The sequence below is a fragment of the Pristiophorus japonicus genome, chromosome 4 (genome assembly GCF_044704955.1).
Source record: "Pristiophorus japonicus isolate sPriJap1 chromosome 4, sPriJap1.hap1, whole genome shotgun sequence".
Taxonomy (NCBI): domain Eukaryota; kingdom Metazoa; phylum Chordata; class Chondrichthyes; family Pristiophoridae; genus Pristiophorus; species Pristiophorus japonicus.
Genome location: NC_091980.1, coordinates 208989274 through 209005970, shown reverse-complemented (window position 1 = coordinate 209005970; position 16697 = coordinate 208989274). Strand labels below are relative to the sequence as shown.

The 16697-nt window shown below is 43.3% G+C and overlaps 1 long non-coding RNA gene across 1 annotated transcript in view; it reads left to right on the top strand.

Annotated features, from left to right (window-relative positions):
• Positions 1–16069, top strand: part of LOC139262292 (uncharacterized) — a 99999-nt gene extending 83930 nt beyond the window's left edge. The window contains exons 3-4 of the long non-coding RNA XR_011592939.1: positions 13554–13641; positions 15769–16069. This is a non-coding gene — a long non-coding RNA (uncharacterized lncRNA). The remainder of the gene's footprint in view (positions 1–13553; positions 13642–15768) is intronic.
• The last annotated feature ends 628 nt before the right edge of the window (positions 16070–16697 follow it).

The window sequence follows — 16697 nt, the reverse complement described above, 5'->3', positions numbered from 1 at the left end:
CTCAGAGTCTGCCATGGGGCATGAATGCATATCCATTAACACCATGTTGGCGCTGCAGGGGCAGTCATAGAGCCCATCAATGTCGATTTAAGCAATATGTGTGCAAGGGCTGTGGAACAATGGGGCACCTCCAGCAAATGTGCAAACGACTTGTGACTCACCAGTGGCAGGCCGGAGCGGACGACCGATCCAGCGAGGATCACGCTGAACGAGCAGGAGAGGCAACTCAGCCTGAGGATGAAGAGGAAGTATATGGGATACACACCTTCACCACCAAAAGCCCTCTGATAATGTTAAAAGTTAAACTCAACAGCATCCCAATCTCCATGGAATTGGACACGGGGGCGAGTCAATCAATAATGAGCCAGAAAGGCTTTTGAGAGGCTGTGGGGCGACAGAGCACAACGACCCAAGCTGATGCCGATTCAGGCAAAGCTGTGCACCTACACCAAGGAAGTGATACCAGTTATTGGTAGTGCGGACATAAGAATATCCCATGAGGGTGCGGTGCATGATTTACCACTGTGGATTGTTTCAGGTGATGGGCCAATGCTGCTTGGTAAAAGGTGCATGGGCAAGATTCGATGGAACTGAGAAGACCTCTGTGTACCTTCTCCGGTGAACGACGTCTCCCTTGCTCAAAGGCTGAGCAAGCCCCCACCTTCAGCTGAACCAGGCATCGAAATGCAGATCCATTTGCAGATCCCTGAGGCACAGGCCGCTCATCACGATCACGAGGAGGTGGATCAACCGAGCAGCGGTACAGGCACGGTATCCACCACCCAAAGCCGACGACCTCTTCACGACAATGGAAGAGGCTCCAGGTCGACTAAGCAGAGTGGTACTCCGGCCGAAATGATCCGAATGCATCTTCCCAATGCCAGAGGCAAAATCCCAAGATCGCGGCAGTCGGCATCACGGACATGGACGAAAGTGCGTCCAAACCACGGAACGAAAGTGCATCCAGACCACGGGACGAGAGAGCATCCAGACCACGGGATGTCGCCGCAACGGAACAGACTGGGCTCGGGGCAGATTGATCATACAGCAAAAAATCTGATTTAATATTACTACACCTCATGGTAAGCATGGGACAATGAACTGATGAATTGGGCACATAGGTGAGTGAATGACCCATTAAAAATGATGAAAATATGGGCCCTTAAACAGGATGTGCTATAAATCAATTTGCACTTAATCAAAATATTTAATATTGAGTTAAAGGCATTTTTTTTTCAAATTTGCACCCATGCCCTCCTATCCTTCCTTTGCCTCCTTGCTGGGATATGGGTCCACAGAGCTTAGAAGCCATTGCCCAAATGGCTGTCCTTCATGGATAAGCAATTGCAGGACCGATGACAGCTTACTCAACCATGGGAGATACAAAGGCATGCCTGATCCTGCCCTCATCTGGGCTCATACAGCTGCATATCCAGCAGAGGTGACAGGATGGCAATCAAGAGTGGTAACCATGGCTGATTTTTGCTTCCCTAACCTGGAAGTGCTGTTTTCAGCTAGATTATCTTTTTTTGAGGAGGCTATGTATCTCTTTTTACATTTTTAATGTAAACCATGTGCCAAAAGTCCAGATTTTGTCTTATTTTCACCAGATTTGTTTATTATCCAGTATTGCAGGATTTACCATCAAATACCAAAACCAGATGGATCCGAATCATTACCATGCCCGCAAAAACCAGGGCCTCAAAATGAATTTCAGTGCCGCCAACAAGGAAAGAAGAGGCCAGTCCTGAGATGTAATTGACACTGCAGAGTGAGAGGCTTGGGATGAAGAACAACATTGAGTAGCTGAAGAGAAGTCCCGAGTGCTGCTTCAAGGAGAACTGCAACGAGCTGGTGAAGCTAAAACTGGCCACAGCTGGGAGTGCATTCAATGATAACGTGGCTGGTATGGTTTGTTCTCGTTATAGAGCCAGGATCTGGTTCTAGGCACAGAAAAGATTCATTCAACTCCCTTGGTCAGTTATAATCAGAGCTGGCAAGAACCGGAGAGACAGTGCAAAAATAAATGTAACAGCACAAAATATAGAGCCATGCACTTTCAGCTTTCATTTTTGAAAACAATTTCCTTGGAATTCTCTGGGGTTTATTTTAGACTTTTCGAAAAGGTAAAAAATCAGAGAAACTAGATAAACATCAAATTTTGTTGGATATCAAAGAGAAAATGGATCTTATAAAACAATTTCTGAGATAATGAAACAGTTGGGCCTGCATGCAGCAAGACCTGAACAGCAACCTGGGCTGATAAGTGGCAAGTAACATTCACACCACACAAGTACCAGGCAATGACTATCTCCAACAAGAAAGAGTGTAACCACCTCCCTTTCACATTCAATAGATTTACCATCATCAAATCTTCCACCATCAACATCCTGGGGGTTACCTTTGAGCAGAAACTTAACTGGACCAGCCACATAAATACTGGGTATTCTGCAGCAAGTGTCTCACCTCATGATTCCCCAAAGCTTTTCCACCACCTACAAGGCACAAGTCAGGAGTCTGATGGAATACACTCCACTTGCCTGGATGTGTGCAGCTCCAACAACACTCAAGAAGGTTGACACCATCAAGGATAAAGCAGTCGGCTTGACTGGCACCCCATCCACCATCTTAACATTCACTCCCACCACCAGCAGTGCACCAGGGCTGCAGTGTCCACATAATTCACTGTAGCAACTCACCAAGGTTTCTTCGATAGCATCTCCCAAACCCACAACCTCTACCACTTATAAGGACAAGGACAGCAGGCAGATGGGAACACCATCACCTTCAAGTTCCCCTCCAAGTCATACACCATCCTGACTTGGACATATATTGTCGTTCCTTCATTTTCGTTGGGTCAAAATCCTGGAACTCCCTCCCTCCCTAATGGGACTATGGGAGTACCTTCACCAAACAGACTGCAGTGGTTCAAGAAGGTGGCTCTCCATCACCTCTCAAAGACAATTAGGAATGGATAATAAATGCCCTTGCCCTTGAATTAATTTTAAAAAATCAAAAATTCAACCGATATGTACTTGTGGGCTCCACCGTATAAAATTAGTGTTCTTTCCCTTTGAAGACCTGTTACTGTCTGACTAAGAAGTCTGAAGTGATTCATTTGGGTTGGAAGAATGAGAAGATGAAATATAAAGAATGGTACAATTTTAAAGGGAAGTTGCAGGAACAGAGAGACCTGGGAGTGTACGTACACAAATCGGTGAAGGTGCGACTAGTTGAGAAGGCTGTTAAAAAGGCATACAGGATTCTTGGCTTTATAAATAGAGGTATAGGGGCTGAAATTGCCCCTTTGCGAAACGTCCGTGAGGCGCTAATGGGGCGATAATGGTTTTACGTCTGGGGGCAGACGGCAGAAGCAACCCGCCTGGAATTGCCCCTGGGATGGTGACGGCGGAAATGGATTTGCGCTGCACCCCATCATTTTCGCCCCAGGCGACAGCGCACACAGCGATGACGTCATCACCATGAGCGCTGACCCTTTAACACCCCATGGACGAAATTGGCCCGCGGGAGCGAGGTTGGCGCAGGCGATGCCACCAACAGTTTTGCGGGTAGCAAAGCTATGGTGCCTTTTGCACTCCGGCTGCCTATAAAGGGAAGGGCCTTGCATCTTTTTTTTTTGTCGGATGACTTTGAAGTGGGCCCAACAGTGACAGCCGCTGGCCTGGATGAAAGCCTCCCTGATGGCCCAGTGGGCACTATGGGAGTGGCTGCAGTGTTTGCAGCGGCCCTCACCAATAGCACTCAAACTATTTTTTCAAATTAAAGACCCGAATTCTGGGTCACTTTCCTTCCCTTGGTATCGGGCGATAAATTTTCACTTTATTCGAATTATGCGCCCCAAACCTGGCAAGTGGCAATTTCGCCCTCATAGAGTACAAAAACAAGGAAGCTATACCAAACATTTATTAAACACTGGTTAGGCCCCAGTTATGGCCACCACATTTTAGGAAGGATGTTAAGGCTTTGGAAAGGGTAGAGAAGAGATTTATTTACTGGAATGGTAGCAGGGATGCAGGACTTCAGTTATGTGGAGAGACTAGAGCAGCTAGGATTGTTCTCCTTAGAGCAGAGAAGGTTAAAGGGAGATTTGATTGAGGTGGTCAAAATCACTAAGGGTTTTGATACAGTAAATAAGGAGAAACTGTTTCCAATAGCAGAAGGGTCGGTAAACAGAAGACACAGATTTAAGGTGATTGGCAAAAAGAACCAGAGATGACATGAGGACATTTTGTTTTATGCAGCATTTTGTGAAGATCCAGAACGCACTGACTGAAAGGATGGTGGAAGCAGATTCAGTAGTAACTTTTGAAATGGAATTGGATAAATACTTGAAGGGGAAAATTTTGCAGGGCTGTGGGGAAAGAGCAGGAGAGTGGGACTAATTGAATAACTCTTTCAAAGAGCTGGCACAGACACGAATGGCCACCTTCTGTGCTGTATCATTGATTCTATGTCTACTTTGACTGTGCAGCCATCTCTAAACCTTCCTTTGAACTCTTTACACTGAGTATCTGACAGACCTAGGGACAAACTGAGTTGTGCAGTAATGTGTGATCATTACTCACAAGTGTCATTTTATCGGGTCTCCACTTTTCATTAGCAAATGTCCCAAGTAGACACACACACAATGCTCACTTCCCAGGCATGCCACTCCAACACGTGGAAATTAGAAACACTTTGATCCACATAGAAGAAAGATGTTCTGTTTGAGGGCAGAAGAAACTGACATAAGAAAACATAAGAAAACATAAGAAATAGGAGCAGGAGTAGGCCATACAGCCCCTCGAGCCTGCTCCGCCATTTAATATGATCATGGCTGATCCGATCATGGACTCAGGTCCACTTCCCTGCCTGCTTCCCATAACCCCTTATTCCCTTATCGGTTAAGAAACTGTCGATCTCTGTCTTAAATTTATTCAATGTCCCAGCTTCCACAGCTCTCTGAGGCAGCGAATTCCACAGATTTACAACCCTCAGAGAAGAAATTCCTCCTCATCTCAGTTTTAAATGGGCGGCCTTCTAAGATTCTTGCCCCCTAGTTCTAGTCTCCCTTATCAGTGGAAACATCCTCTCTGCATCCACCTTGTCAAGCCCCCTCATAATCTTATACGTTTTGATAAGATCACCTCTCATTCTTCTGAATTCCAATGAGTAGAGGCCCAACCTACTCAACCTTTCCTTATAAGTCAACCCTCTCATCTCTGGAATCAAACTTCTCTGAACTGCCTCCAAAGCAAGTATATCCTTTCTTAAATATGGAAACCAAAACTGCATGCAGTATCTAGGTGTGGCCTCACCAATACCCTGTATAGCTGTAGCAAGACTTCCCTGCTTTTATACTCCATCCCCTTTGCAATAAAGGCCAACATTCCATTGGCCTTCCTGATCACTTGCTGTACCTGTTATATATGTATACTAAAGATATACTCTCTGTGTAGTCACTGTATAGTTGCATAAGATGGAGACTTGTTTACCGGAGGTACCATCAACAAGGTTCACACCGTATACACTATGCTGGCACCACCAGAGGGTGCAACTGGTGGAGGCCCAGGGGTCACCTGTACACCACAGGTACCCAGGTATAAAAGGGAGTCCACCATGTGGTATCCTCACTCTGGAGTTATATTAAATGGACTAAGGTCACCACAGTTCAAGTACAATACTTTGCCTCGTGGAGTCATTATCAGAGCATCTAAAGACATAACAATTGGCGATGAGATTACGGACTTTCATGCGAAAATGGCTAACCTTGGTACATTGGAGCACTTCGCCGATGGGGATGATTGGGACGCCTTTGTGGAGAGGCTCGACCATTTCTTCACAGCAAACGACCTGGCAGGTGGTGATCTGGCCACGTCGGCTGATAAACGCAAAGCTATCCTGCTCACCAGTTGTGGGCCCACCGTCTATGGCCTCGTCGGGGACTTGCTGGCACCAGCGAAGACAATGACCAAGACGTACGAGGAGCTTGTAACGCTGATACAAGAACAACTCAAGCCCAAAGAGAGCATCCTCACAGCCAGACACTGGTTTCATACCCACCGACAGCCCAAAGGCCAGGAAATCGCAAAATATGCTGCAGACCTCAGAAGGCTGGCGGCACTGTGTGATTTCAAACGAACACCTCACCGAAGCTGCGGGATATTTTTGTCATCGAAATTGGCCACGAGGGCCTTCTTCACAGGCTACTATCTGCGGATACCACAGTCACACTGCAGAAAGCCATCACCATGAGCCAGGCATTCATGACCTCGACCTGCGGCTCTAGGCGGATGAATCATCCTCAGGACTCAAACCCGGCAAGTACTGTACATAGACTGGTGCCTTTTAGAGGCAAGACTGTAGAACGTGAATCTTCTCAGGGGAGAGAGAATAGGCCCCTGTGTCCCTTAACTCTGAGTCCGCCAAGGGAGGCTAATTGGTTAGCACCATGTTGGCGTTGCGGTGGGAATCACAGGGCTTACCAGTGCCGTTTTAAGGACTATGTGTGCAAAGGGTACAGCACAAAGGGCCACCTCCAGCGAATGTGTAAAAGAAATAGGACTCACCGTGTTGATGAAGAGTCTGCAGAGAGGCAGCTCAGCCCCATGATGAGGTGTACGGAATGTTTACCTGCACCACAGAATGTTCCCCATTGGGAATGGAAGTCGAGATAAATGGCGCTCCAGTTTTCATGGAGTTGGACACGGGGGCGAGCCAGTCAGTAATGAATCAAGAAGGCTTTGAGAGGTTATGAGACAATCAAACTGAACGACCCAAGTTGGTCTCGGTTCAAGCAAAGCTGCTCACCTACACCAATGAACTTATCTCAGTCGTTGGTAGTGCGAATGTTAAGGTACTCCATGATGGCGTGGTGCACAAGTTACCACTGTGGATTGTTGCAGGTGATGGACCAACTCTACTCGGAAGAAGGTGGATGGAAAAGATCCATTGGAGCTGGGAAGATTTCATCTCTCCAGCGATCGACGTCCCCCGTGCTCAGAGGCAAAGCAAGCCCCCACCTGAGGTTGGATCCGGCACCAGAGAGCAGACCAACAAAGCACCCGAGGCACGGGCCGCTCAGCACGACTGCGTGGAGATGATCCAGCTGAGACGACCTGAACGCAACTTCCAGGCTCCAGTGGCAGGACTCCGAAGAAGAAAATCGGATCCAAAGGCGACTTCCCAGCTTCGGTGGCAGAACCTGGGGAGAAGAGGATCACAGCAGCTGACATCGTGGATGGAAGAAAGATTGCACCCAAAGCACGAGGTGAAGCGCTGAAGGAAAAGATGGCAGCGGCCAGATCACGAGGTGCAGCGCTGATGGAGCAACACGTGGTACCAAGCGAAGAAGAGGATTGGGGTAAAGATAGTAAATGCAAATTTCCTTTTCTGGACTTGAATGTATATGAATGTATAGGAATGTGATGAGGCACTGGCATGATCTACATGTGGGGGTGTGGGGGGGAATGGATGTATGGAGCCATGAACACACACATGGATCACACCCAGAACCCACTGAAGCACCACTGCATCATCAAACCATCCCAACGTTGTGGCAATAAGGACTTGTGGGTTAACTGGGAGAGAGCCAAGCCAAAGCACAGCCAAAGTGCAAGGGCTATTGGCACTTAAGTCTGGGGAGAGCTAAGCCAGAGCACATAGTGCAAAGGTATTGGCACAAAAGACTTGGGGGAGAGTGATGTTATATATGTATACTATAGATAGACTCTCTGTGTAGTCGCTGTGTAGTTGCATAAGATGGAGACTTGTTTACCGGAGGTACCATCAACAAGGTCCACACAGTATACACTATGCTGGCACCACCTGAGGGTGCAACTGGTGGAGGCCCAGGGGTCACCTGTACACCACAGGTACCCAGGTATAAAAAGGAGTCCACCATGTATTATTCTCACTCTGGAGTTATATTAAATGGACGAAGGTCACTACAGTTCAAGTCCAATACTTTGCCTCGTGGAGTCATTATCAGAGCATCTAAAGACATAACAGTACCTGCATACTAACCTTTTGTGTTTCATGCACAAGTACTCCCAGGTGCTGCTGTACTGCAGCATTTACATAATAACTTACTCTTCGATTTTTTTTCTGCCAAAATGCATAACCTCACACTTTCCAACATTATACTCTATCTGCCAAATTTTTGCCCACTCACTTAGCCTGTCTATGTCATTTTGCAGGTTTTTTGTGTCCTCCTCACACATTGCTTTTCCTCCCATCTTTGTGTCATCAGCAAACTTGGTTACGTTACACTCGGTCCCTTCTTCCAAGTCGTTAATATAGATTGTAAATAGTTGGGGTCCCAACATTGATCCCCACTAATTGCTGATTGCCAACCCGAGAATGAACCATTTATCCTGACTCTCTGTTTTCTGTTAGTTAGTCAATCCTCTATCCATGCTAATATATTACCCCCAACTCTGTGAACTTTTACCTTGTGCAGTAACCTTTTATGTGGCACTTTGTCAAATGCCTTCTGGAAGTCGAAATACACCACATCCACTGGTTCCGCTTTATCCTATTCGTTACATCCTCAAAGAATTCCAGCAAATTTGTCAAATATGACTTCCCCTTCATAAATCCTTGCTGACTCTGCCTGACTGAATTATGCTTTCCCAATTGCCCAGCTTTTGCTTCTTTAATAATGGATTCCAGCATTTTCCCAACCACAGATGTTAGGCTAACCGGTCTATAGCTTCCTGCTTTTTGTCTGCCTCCTTTTTTAAATATGAGCATTACATTTGCAGTTTTCCAATCTGCTGCGACCTCCCCAGAATCCAGGAAATTTTGGTAAATGACAATCAATGCATCCACAATCCCTGCTGCTACTTCTCTTAAGACCCTAGGATGCAAGCCATCAGGTTCAGGGGATTTATCCGCCTTTAGTCCTATTATCTTACTGAGTACCACCTCCTTAGTGATTGTGATTGTGTTCATTTCCTCCCCCACCCTCCCCATCGCCCCTTGACTATCCAATGTTGGGATATTTTAGTGACCTCTACCGTAAAGACTGATACAAAATATTTGTTCAGAGTTTCTGCCATCTCCATGTTCTCCATCACTAATTCCCTGGTCTCGTCCTCTAAGGGACCAACATTTACTTTGGGCACACTTTTCCTTTTTATATACCTATAAAAACTCTGCTATCTGTTTTTATATTTCGTGCTAGTTTACTTTCATAATCTATCTTCCCTTTCTTAATCATTTTTTTAGGCACTCTTTTCGACATAATCTGCCTTGACTTGTAGCACTCAATCAAAGCGAAGCATAAATTGAAGCAATCTGCAGTCTGGGGCACCATACCTTGTAACTGGAGGAATGTTCTTGCATAATGCTGATTGTCCATACAAAATTAGAAAAAACGTGCGAACACTAGGGGAAACAAATCAGCCATTTATGATTTTTTTATAGCATCCAAACATATGAACGAGGAAGGTATTGCTCCAGTAACCAAGGCAACTTCCCTGTTAAAATTATTGGCTCACCAATTAATTTTTACAAATGAAAAAAAAAATGAACAGATTGCTGTGTCCCACAAAATTTGCCAAAATTAAGATACAGTCAAAGAGCAGGTGTTTTTTTTCTTATGCAAAGCTCAAGTAGAACATAAGAACATAAGAATTAGGAACAGGAGTAGGCCATCTAGCCCCTCGAGCCTGCTCCGCCATTCAACAAGATCATGGCTGATTTGGCCGTGGACTCAGCTCTACTTACTCGCCCGCTCCCCGTAACCCTTAATTCCCTTATTGATTAAAAATCTATCTATCTGTGATTTGAATACATTCAATGAGCTAGCCTGAACGGCTTCCTTGGGCAGAGAATTCCACAGGTTCACAACCCTCTGGGAGAAGAAATTCCTTCTCAACTCAGTTTTAAATTGGCTCCTTTTCGGGTTGGAAATCGGTGGTTAGTGGTGTGCCACAGGGATCGGTGCTGGGACCATAACTGTTTACAATATACATAGATGACCTGGAAGAGGGGACAGAGTGTAGTGTAACAAAATTTGCAGATGACACAAAGATTAGTGGGAAAGTGGGTTGTGTAGAGGATATTTTGAGGCTGTGCCCCCTAGTTCTATTCTCCCTGACCAGTGGAAACAACCTCTCTGCCTCTATCTTGTCTATCCCTTTCATTATTTTAAATGTTTCTATAAGATCACCCCTCATCCTTCTGAACTCCAACAAGTAAAGACCCAGTCTACTCAATCTATCATCATAAGGTAACCCTCTCATCTCCGGAATCAGCCTAGTGAATCGTCTCTGTACCCCCTCCAAAGCCAGTATATCCTTCCTTAAGTAAGGTGATCAAAACCGCACGCAGTACTCCAGGTGCGGCCTCACCAATACCCTATACAGTTGCAGCAGGACCTCCCTGCTTTTGTACTCCATCCCTCTCGCAATGAAGGCCAACATTCCATTCGCCTTCCTGATTACCTGCTGCACCTGCAAACTAACTTTTTAGGATTCATGCACAAGGACCCGCAGGTCCCTCTGTACTGCAGCATGTTGTAATTTCTCCCCATTCAAATAATATTTCCTTTTGCTGTTTTTTTTTCCACGGTGGATGACCTCACACTTTCCGACATTGTATTCCATCTGCCAAACCTCAGCCCATTTGCTTAACCTATCTAAATCTCTTTTCAGCCTCTCTGTATCCTCTACACAACCCACTTTCCCACTAATTTTTGTGTCATCTGCAAATTTTGTTACACTACACTCTGTCCCCTCTTCCAGGTCATCTATGTATATTGTAAACAGTTGTGGTCCCAGCACTGATCCCTGTGGCACACCACTCACCACCGATTTCCAACCCGAAAAGGACCCATTTATCCCGACTCTCTGCTTTCTGTTAGCCAGCCAATTCTCTACCCATGCTAATACATTTCCTCTACTCCGCGTACCTTTATCTTCTGCAGTAACCTTTTGTGTGGCACCTTATCGAATGCCTTTCGGAAATCTAAATACACCACATCCATCAGGACACCTCTATCCACCATGCTCATTATATCCTCAAAGAATTCCAGTAAATTAGTTAAACATGATTTCCCCTTCATGAATCCATGTTGCGTCTGCTTGATTGCACTATTCCTATCTAGATGTCCCGCTATTTCTTCCTTAATGATAGCTTCAAGCATTTTCCCCACTACAGATGTTAAACTAACCGGCCTATAGTTACCTGCCTTTTGTCTGCCCCCTTTTTTAAACAGAGACGTTACATTAGCTGCTTTCCAATCCGCTGGTACCTCCCCAGAATCCAGAGAACTTTGGTAATTTATAACGAATGCATCTGCTATAACTTCCGCCATCTCTTTTAATACCCTGGGATGCATTTCATCAGGACCAGGGGACTTGTCTACCTTGAGTCCCATTAGCCTGTCCAGCACTACCCCCGTAGTGATAGTGATTATCTCAAGGTCCTCCCTTCCCACATTCCCGTGACCAGCAATTTTTGGCATGGTTTTTGTGTCTTCCATTGTGAAGACCGAAGCAAAATAATTGTTTAAGGTCTCAGCCATTTCCACATTTCCCATTATTAAATCCCCCTTCTCATCTTCTAAGGGACCAACATTTACTTTAGACACTCTTTTCCGTTTTATATATCGGTAAAAGCTTTTACTATCTGTTTTTATGTTTTGCGCAACTTTACTTTCGTAATCTATCTTTCCTTTCTTTATTGCTTTTTTAGTCATTCTTTGCTGTCGTTTAAAATTTTCCCAATCTTTTAGTTTCCCACTAACCTTGGCCACCTTATATGCATTGGTTTTTAATTTGATACTCTCCTTTATTTCCTTGGTTATCCATGGCTGGTTATCCCTTCTCTTACCGCCCTTCTTTTTCACTGGAATATATTTTTGTTGAGAGCTCTGAAAGAGCTCCTTAAAAGTCCTCCACTGTTCCTCAATTGTGCCACCTTTTAGTCTGTGTTTCCGGTCTATTTTAGCCAACTCTGCCCTCATCCCACTGTAGTCCCCTTTGTTTAAGCATAGTATGCTCGTTTGAGACACTACTTCCTCACCCTCAATCTGTATTACAAATTCAGCCATACTGTGATCACTCATTCCGAGAGGATCTTTTACTAGGAGATCGTTTATTATTCCTGTCTCATTACGCAGGACCAGATCTAAGATAGCTTGCTCTCTTGTATGTTCTGTAACATACTGTTCTAAGAAACAATCCCGTATGTATTCTATGAATTCCTCCTCCAGGCTACCCCGTGCGATTTGATTTGACCAATCGTTATGTAGGTTAAAATCCCCCATGATTACTGCCGTTCCTTTTTCACATGCCTCCATTATTCCCTTGATTATTGCCCGCCCCACTGTGAAATTATTATTTGGGGGCCTATAAACTACGCCCACCAGTGACTTTTTCCCCTTACTATCTCTAATCTCCACCCACAATGATTCAACATTTTGTTCATTAGAGCGATGGTGTATGGGTAATGTAGCATTGGTGGACATAATTCCACTCAGATCAGTTTAAAAGCAAAATTCTAAATGAATGTGACCATTCCCCCACTGTAATGAGACCAGGCTGTGATAGTGACACTGTTACACCGCCAGTACCACCCACACATCATATGTAAAGATAGCCTAAAGCCACAGCGACATACTTTCATGATCACAGACACTATACCAGACAAGATGTCACCCTTCTCTAACAGGGCATGATGCCAACTCCCACACACATGACTTCATTAGCTTATATATTCATACATCTGGCATCAGGTCAGAAGGCGCTACCCTGAATGCATGCCAACATATCAGCACTCACATTCCCTCAAACCGTGCCAAAATTAGCTAATGCAGAAAATAAATACACTAATTTTTTCATTTCTATGTGTTAGTTTATGAAAAAGTACAATAATATAGCTGGAAGATTTTGAAGTAAAATGTAATCTAATAGTTAAAAAATAAATAAAACAGAAATACCTACAGGCTAGATGTGTTTGACGAAAATCTTTTGAAACATTTTGAATTCTAGTAATTGGAACCCCTTGTGTTGCTGCTTGATGTAGCAAAAGGTGAAATAAATGTAAAATAATAATTTTCAAATTTCATGGTGAACTTTTCTTATAAACAACATTCTAATGTCGTGTCATTCATGGCTGATCTTATGACTGTCATGAACTGGGTAAATAGGAGGCATGCAGATTTGGCAGAACAGGTGCTGTGTCTTTTGCGCTTTAAAGGATAAAGGAAAAAATGAATTCAGAAACCTACAGTTTATCCAAACAGCGGTCTGCTAATGACATCAAAACATTTATGGTTTTAGTTCATTATCCAGATGTCAATTTGTGGTCATATGTGTAAGGAGTTTGTCAGCTCCCACTGATCTGGAAATGGCAGCTTTGTCCACACAGCCTATGGATGATAATCCTTTCACTCTTTCATTCTGGCTCTTTATACTGAGCAGTCCTGAATCTACACTTTTTGATTTCTAACTGAGAATTGTTGTGACACAAGTGCACATTGGTTTGGGTAGCATTGGCATGGATATTTCAGTAGCTAAGAACAGTTGTACAATATTTTCTAGAGCTAATAAAATATGGACTTCAAAAACAAATGTGAGAAAAGAAGCTGTGTCCAAATTCACTACTTCCAGGATGTCATTTCTGAAGAGGGTAAGTACATCCATCTGTTTATATGCACCACTTAACTGATGATATCTTTGAAAAATTGTTTCACACATTATTTAATTATTTAAACCTTCGTTAACTGCATTTCTTGATGAACATGGATTAAAATATTTTTTTTAAATTAAATTCTACGGATGCCGAAAATCTGTTCTGATGAAAGATCATCAACCTGAAATGTTAATTCTGTTTCTCTCTCATCAAATGCTGTCTGACCTGCCATGGATTCAAATATGTTGTTTGCTGTACCATATATACATTGCAGAGCTATTCAATGTTAAATCACAGAACAATACCTTTCCAGGTAATGTATGGCATAGTGCATAAATATTTTCTGTATAGTTCATATCCGATTGACCAAGTATGTTTATGTACAAGGAACAAACATGTTGGTTATGATCATGCGATTTTTCATTTGCTGAATTTTATATCTGAATCCCACTGATTTCCGTGATTCATTGAAATAAAATCGCCTTACTTTTGAAAATTCTCCATCTCATGAACCACACCCTCACCAAAAGAGTGAGGCCGGTGATTTCTGGCCTCTGCTAATAATGCTGTACAGCCGGTTATCAGGAGGTAAGCAACTATTCTGTTGGTGTGCTTGCCTTTCTATTTTCCCTTCCTCCATTTGGTGCCTTCCTTGATGCCCTGTTTCTAATATTGCGAACTCTGAATGTTGGCGTTCATAGGGAGAAAAGTGACACCCTGCACATTGTCACTTTTGGTCATCAACATTTTAAGAAAATAACTTATTTTTAAAATTTTCATGGAGCTCAGTAATTAGGCATCAAAAAGTAATTGCAAAAGTCAATTCTCAATGTTTGATATGCTCGTATTAATATGAACGCCGCCAGATGATGGCACTGCTGTACAATTTGAAAATGGGAATAACATCTAAAATTTACAGCAGCCAAAGTCATTGAATACTGAAGAAAGTTAATACTTGTTCATGTCATAGTTCTAAGAAAATGTTATGCGCAACTGTTTGCTATTGTTTAGAGGACAGAGAACAAACCAGTCACATTCAACTTGGTCTATTTCCAGTTGTAAACAATGTGAGATATAAAAGCCACATCGGATTGAATGACTAGGTGCAGAAGGTGCAGACAAAGGGTTATGAGAATGTGTTTGTCTCCCATGGAAACCTAATTCCATAGTAACGCTGATACAGACATCAGATGTAACTGTATAAACAGTAATTTTTTTCCCAGTTTGCTTTTGTGATTGCCACAAGTCTCAAACCGCCATTATCCTTTGTTGAACAAATGTTACATTTGTTTTGCATAATGAAATACACAGCACAGTCCCAGCAGGTATTCAATTTGCCTTTATTACAATATGTTTAGCATATGAATAAAAGAAAAAGAAAGGCTGTCACTGAAGTAGACAGCTCCACGCAACAGCAGATCAGGCATAATTTTACAGGAACATTTTACAGCAAAATGTTAATATTCAGCTAATTACTTTATATTTGGGTTCCTTTTATTGTGCCTAAACCTCAATGACTATATCCTGGGACATGCTACGTTGGCTCTAGGGAACCAAATATTTGGATTTGAAGCATGTCATCAATTGGGTGGCTTTATTCAGCTAACTGTTCGGCCTGATATTCAGATTTGACAGGATTTCTTTGCACCCACTACCAGGTTTAGGTTTGAGATGGTGTTGTTGTGTATTTCCCCCCCATCTTGAAAACATTCACAGGTTCAATGTTCCCCATTTCAATTAGTCACTTTCTGGGCATCATCTGAAAAATATTTTTTTTGATAATGACTGGCAAAAAACCTTTTGATGATATCTCCAGTCATCATAAGATAACAAATGCAAACTGAACAGTTGCTTACAGAAAGAAGTTATTCTAACCATTTAATGACTTTAAAACAAGACAAGACAATGTCTGTGATGCTGTCATTTTGTTAGTTGATTGTAAAGAGATATGAAACCATTCCATAAATCATGTAGTAGGTCACAAAATCCATACATATAACACATTTCAGTGATATCCTCACACAAGTTCTTCTATCTCAAACCTCAGATATAGGGAAGATGAACAGGAGAAATAATTTGGAAATTGTGATGATTAAAATGTATTTATTTTCCTCATTTTTCTAGGCCAATCACCACCACACATTATCTACCTGCCAGTAAAGTTGCAGCTTTCTCTATGACAGCATTCAAGAATGTTCCTCCATCAACATTTATCAGGCATTGACACAATGCAAGTGGAACGAGTCAGACAATATCAGTGTTTTTTTAATCTTTTGAGGTGGAACTTCTCTGTTCAATGTATCCCTCTATCTAGTAGCCTGGTCAATTAATGGTCCTACCATGAGAGGCTGTTGAGTTCAAGTGTGAGGCAGTACTGAAATAAAAACTCATGATCGTCTGGATGTACCAATAAGAAAGAACATATAGTGCCTTTTTATTATGTCCTCAGGAAGTGTCAACTGCTTCACAGCCAATAAAGTACTTTTGAAGTTCAGTTGTTGTTATGTAGGTGAACATGGCAACAACAGCTCAGCAAGGTCCCACAGTCAGCAAATGAGATGGATGAGGAAAGAATGTCGGCCAGGACACCTGGAAATCTCCCCAATCTTCTTCATGGAATGGAATCTTTTATATTCACCTGAACAGGCATGGGTTTACTATCTCTCCCGAAAGATGTCGGGGTGGGGGGAGTAATTTTCAATTTATGCGTAAAACAGGTGTGAAGTGGGCCAGTGTCTGAAGCGCCTGTCCGATGATGTGGGTGAGAGGTATGAACCTGAAATGATGGCCAAGCTGACAGTGCTACTTGTGCTGCTTATTGCCAATTCACCCATGGCGGGAGGGAATTTGGGAGTGACGCCAATTAAAGGCAACGTGCACCTCTTAAAAGTTTCCATACTTAAATGTGGAGGGATGTCATTATATTGGCGATCAGCTTCTGTGCCCAGGTACATAAGAGAAGTCATGAGCCAGTTGGTAAGGAGATAGGCTTTGTCACCCATCAGCCAGCCTGTCACCTGATGGCCTAGGTGGAACAGGGGAGTTACTGAGGA